The sequence below is a fragment of the Pinus tabuliformis genome, chromosome Q, assembly GCF_031772625.1.
Source record: "Pinus tabuliformis cultivar Carrire ecotype Pingquan chromosome Q, CPIR1, whole genome shotgun sequence".
Taxonomy (NCBI): domain Eukaryota; kingdom Viridiplantae; phylum Streptophyta; class Pinopsida; order Pinales; family Pinaceae; genus Pinus; species Pinus tabuliformis.
The window spans coordinates 49,006,682-49,012,487 of record NC_142296.1 but is presented as its reverse complement, the minus strand read 5'-3'; positions in this window follow the sequence as shown (position 1 = coordinate 49,012,487).

The following is a 5,806-nucleotide window of genomic DNA, read 5'->3' as shown; positions in this document are numbered from 1 at the left end:
GAAGAATTTCTCATTAGCAAATCGGATTAGTAACCCATCTGTATAGCATCATAGTAACCAACATTGTTTGCACAACAAGGCCTTGACTGATAGCTCTATCTCTCATTAGATCAGAGAACAATGTTGGTGAGACCAATGACTATAGATTCCTTCATCATTGTCTCTCAAGGTACATACCCACCTGGGTGTTCATTGAGTATGACCTTCTAGGACTATTCTTATCTTGGGTTCCCAACCTCAAAGAATATCGATCCTCTTGCCTACTCTTATCTTGGATTCCCTACACATCCTCAAAGAGCATCAGATGCCAGATGATTACCCTATCCTCCATTCTTTCTTCCCAAATGAAGACAATAATGTTGTGTCTATCTCTCCCTCTCAATTAGGGAGGATACATCCATCATGTGTCTACATTTATCTTCATGGCCTTCACTAAGACTTATGGATGTTAGTCCTAGTCTAGTGCATGACACATGAAATATAAAAACATAATTCTCACTCCTTTTTAATCAAGGGTGACCCAATCTAAGCTCCCTCTTAATCAGGGACTTGTCAGATATCCCTCTTAACAAGGGACTCTCCTTTTCATCAGTAGCTTCTTCTTCATGGGTCCTGTTAGTATCTGTCAGTCCTGCTAGTCTCCAGTGATCAAATCTGCTCTTTCAAAGTTTTTGTTAGGCTCTTAGGTCAAATTTTGACATTTTCAAGTCAGTCCTCAAATAAAAGTTTGGTCACTGGTTGGTGTTGGTCTAGGTCATCACTACTCCCTTGGTTTGCAAAGTCACCACTCTAAGCATGGCCATGTCATTATTTATTATCATAAGTCTAAATGTTGGTTTAGGTCATCATTGTGGTCTTGAAATCATGTATGGTTGAAAACTCCAAAGTTTCAGAAAGTAGTTAAGAGTACACCTAGTATAATCATTTGCTTGTGTCATCCATATCTAATGAGAGTCATGTCATCATTCTTGTCACTATCATGGGAGTTAGTGAATTTAGGGAATAAAGTGTTAAAGTGCAACGGTTCACATTGAGATCTTACTTTCCACTTCAGGTAAGATTGTTGCAAGTACTTTTTAGTTACAAGTTACTCTAATCAAGAATGTTTGATGTCACCTATCAAATCAAGCCTCAAAGTCTCCAAATTCAATTCTATAGCCTAAAAAATCATTCAAACTTCATTTGAAACTTCATTTCTACTCTCAAAATCTCTCCTTATCATTCAAGCACTTTTCAAAACTTCTGCAATTCGAATTCTATGCCCTAAACTGAATTTTCACAGGATCACTGCATTTTTAACAGTTCTGTTGCATTTTTGGAAGTTTTCATAGTTTGGACTGTGTACAAATTCCCTAGGCTAAATCCTATACTCATTTCATCTCCTTCCACTTCCAAAATTTCCCTAACACCATTACCTACTTCCCTAAATTTTCCTACCCTCATTTCCCTTCCCTAAACCCTTCATTATATCCCCTCACTCATTTCCCCTGTTATTCTCGCTAGGGTTTTCCCTTGCAAACTATCAACATGGAGGAAGAAAAGAAATATTATAACAAGGGAGGTCAAGTATCAAGGTATGAACCACTCAACACCCATGAGTTGATTTCCTCCTCACTATCCAAGCAATGTTTTCAGAATGTAGGGTGTTTAGGGTTTTGTGAGCAAGTTCAACAAGTCAAGTATCATGCCAAGTTGACCAGCGTGTTTGCCACTAACCTTAGAAGAGATAAGGTTATTGTTGCAAGGGTCAGATTCAAAATTTCAACTAAATCCATAGCAACAGCCACAAGGATACCAAACAGTGGGGAAAAGTGGTTTAAGAGCGTAGACTTGGATGTGCAAAACTACAAACCCTTCATCAAAGGTCACTACAAAGACACCTTTAAGAAAGTTTTTCCTTTTGGACAACTCTTTTAGAAGCTTTCTCCATTGATGAGGGTAATTATGAATTCTTTTACATGTGAGGGAATATTTTCAAGATTGTAAAAGTATCATGTCATATTGCTCATGCATTTCACCAGGGTAAAACCACTTAACCTATCCTACTACCTCTACAAAAGCTTGACTAAAATGGCAGAGAAGGTGTAGCATAGACAAAGTGATCATCAAACCAACCTTTTTCACCATGCCCTCATAAAAAAAATTGTATTGCATCAACTTTCACAAATGAACATCACTTGGGAGACATTCATTCAGTCAAATGTCTTTTTGTCTTCTACTAGTCAGTCTACTAGCCAAAGTACACCATCAACACCATCCAAGCATATGGAGATTGGCTCATCTAGCAGAATTTTAATCAAGAGGACACCTAGGGCTGAGGTGACTCAAACATATTAGAGAGGAAGGAGGCTTGTGTTTTCTCCAAACATTATGGAAGGGGCCAAGCCTACATCAACAGAACAAGGATCACCATCACAACATGAGGCACCTTTGCAAGATGAGGAGCCATTCCATCTTGACACTGATATAGTAGACTTGGAGGTTAATGAAGAGAATAGGATAGTAGAGCAGGTCATCATGGAGAAATATTCTAAGATAAGAGAGCTTAAGGACAACTTGTCTAAGGCCAATTTCATGATTTCATTCATAGACCAGGGGGATAAGCAATTTAAGGTAAATCAACTACTATTGAATAAGCATAAGGTTGATGTTAGCAAAGAAGATGTAAAGGGAAAAGTAGTAGTTGACATAGATGATTCAGATGAGCATCAAGAGTAGGTGACAAGGAAGAGGCCAAGGACTAGAGGCCTCCAAAGGGCACTTCAGCAACAAAGAAAACAATCTCCACCAAAAGAGAAAATGCTTTAGATGACCTAATTGCTGCTGAAATCAATCAAAATAGGGAGTTTTGGCCCAACAAAGTCAATTTCCATTTGGAAAATCTCCTTAAGAAGTCTAATAGAGACAAAAAATTGAAAATACACATCGTTGCTCATTACTATACAAGAAATCAAGTCTCCAAAGTTAAGATCAAGTAGTTGAAGGAAAAACTCAAGGAAACCCTAATCAAGAAAAAAGAGATGGTTAAGTTGGATTTACTTGTTGATTCTTCCCTCATAGCATAACATACCATCTCAAGTCTTCATGGAGCAACTCTAGACCAATTTTGAAGAAATTTGAAGAAATTTTGGGAAATTGTGAATTTTTGGCAATTTTTGAAACAATCACTAGGTCAAAAACGTAGTGTGCCCCATGTTGTGCTTTTGATGGGGAGCTCCAAATGACAATTTTCTTGCATATTTAGATTTTTTATCACTTTTACATCACTTCTAGCCCCTGGGAGAAAACTTTCAGCAAGTTCTAGTAGGTGAAAAAAGCCAAAAAACACTCAAAAATCACCTCTTTGCCCTCTTTTTGAAGAGCTCGTTGCGTTTTTGGAGTACCTTTGGGAGAATTAAGTTTTGGAGGTCTAGGCTCATACTTTTTGAGTGTTTTATGATTATATCGTGTAGTATACATCCATATCTATCTCCAACATTTTTCAGATCGGGATTTGGACCTCGGGAAGGCCTCCAAAAGTCACTTCTACTAATTTCGTTGCGTTTTCTCATGGCACGTTGTGCTTTTGCCTGAATTCGCTATGTTTTCACCTGAAAGCCACTTTCCTTAGTTGGCTTAGTCCAGATTCGACCTCCATTGATTTAATTTGTCATTTTTGATGTTTTGATGATGTAAACAGGTGTAAATAGGCTGGTTAGAGTGAATGTGCAGTAGATACATGCTTGTAAATGTCTTTTATAGTCAAATGTATCAGTTTTGCTATTAAGAGGAGAGTTTGTTAACCTCCCTAGTCATTAGGTGATGGTTAAAGATATTTTGGGAACTGCTCCACCATTCATGGATTCGACCCCTGAGAGAGGGGAGATGTTGTTTTGCTCTATATGTATCATTTTCTCAGTCAATCTCAAGGTTGGACATCAGTGAGTAGAACTCTTGGAGCTTGTACTTCATCACTTTTTGCAAGAAATCAAAGGACAATTGCAACTATTATTCAAGAATTCTTGCGTTGTGAGTTTGTGATAATGTTTTCTCTCTGTTGTATTTTTATATGAATGATAATTTCATCTTCTTTCCATATCTATGCTTTCAATGATTTTCCTAAGAGGTTTTAAACATAATTCTTAGGTTTAAGCTTTGTTTTGTTAGGAACTTCATGTTTATGTCACCTATCTTCTGATAAATGAATTCATGCTTGCCATGCTCATTTTTATCTTTTCTTTTCCACCCTACACTACATCGACAAAACCCCAAAGTATCATAAAGGCATACCTAACTTGCTCCTTTATATCTCTTGCAATTGAAACCTTTGATCTTTTCACCCAGTTCCCTGAGTTTCACTCCTGATCCACCGAAACCCTAAAATATTTAAACCATAGAGCTGATCATAACTAGCCTAACATCTTTTCCAGCTCCAACCATCATTGGTTGTGAGCTCATAGAGAGAGCCCTCTCTGGTTTGGCAAGGCTAGTTGTTAAACCCTAAGTGGTCTGAGGTTACCTCCTTCGATCTCCTTTATTAGCCTTGGTATATTGTGGAGGATAACAAGTCCTTTAGCTGCTTGATCAACTTCTTTCCTTGATGTCATAAAATTCAGTTGAGCTTCTTCCTTGTAGGGCATATTCCATCAATCACTTTCCTTCTTGGTTAGTCATGTCGTTTCTTTCTTCATGGAAAGTGGCCTTCTTGATACAATATGGAACCTTCGTCATATAGCTACATCTTTCCCATCATGCTTCTTTCAGGGATTTCCATCCACCACATGAATGTGAGTTGTACTTGTACTTACAACTCTTGTTCCAGTAGCCCTGCATGCACTCATCCATATATTATTCAAGAAATAAAAACTTAACATTAAATCAAATCATACCTTACTAGATGGCTCTTCATTATGACATCTTCCTATAGGTATCAAAATCCTGCATTCATGTTGACACATCTCCCAAATATATCCATTGTCAAGGATCTCCATCTTTTTCAGACTTTCATCAGAGTCTTCATATCTTTTCCGGGAGATTTTATAGTCAATTATTCTTGGTCTTTTGGATGTTGATCGCCTTTATTAGGGTTTCATATCTCATGATCTCTTCCTTCCTCACACACTCCATTCCCAATAGATTTTAATTAGATTTTATTCATTGTAGTCAACCTATTATGTTGATTTCATCTAGTGTGACTTATGCCTTCCTGCATCCTTTCAGAGGAGGAGATCCTTTTTCTCTTGATCATGCTTCTCAAGATAGAAGTAATGATCCATGTTACCTACAACCATATGACATTACATTATAATATTAAATACAAGCATACATACCTCATTTTACCTTTAGGTCATCTAGGCTTCTTCCAGCAGCTTCCTTGATCGAAAAGATCTTTAATCCCTTGACCTGCTTCATGTCATAACACCATCATCCCATGAATTCCATACGTTGGAGTTCCTGATGAAACACTTGCTTCCTCTCTAGATTAGTGAACCCTTTGGTGAGGATTCGATCAAAGAACATTGAGGATCTTGCATATCGCCATCTGGAAAATGTTTCCATTTTGACTTGTTGTATGATGATCCTTGTCCTATATGACTTCATCCTTTCCTTTAATGTCCAATGAGGTTCCCAAGAGCTATATCCTTCATGTTTGACTGTCATAGATTTTTTCCTCCATGATTCCCATGGTGATGTCATGAGCTCTTGTTTCTAATGCTTCCATTATGCCATGACGCATCTTATTATCATGGTCATATCTATAACATAAGCTTATGATAGGACCCTTTTGTGAGGGATAACATCTCAATTATAGTAGAGATCTGTTATT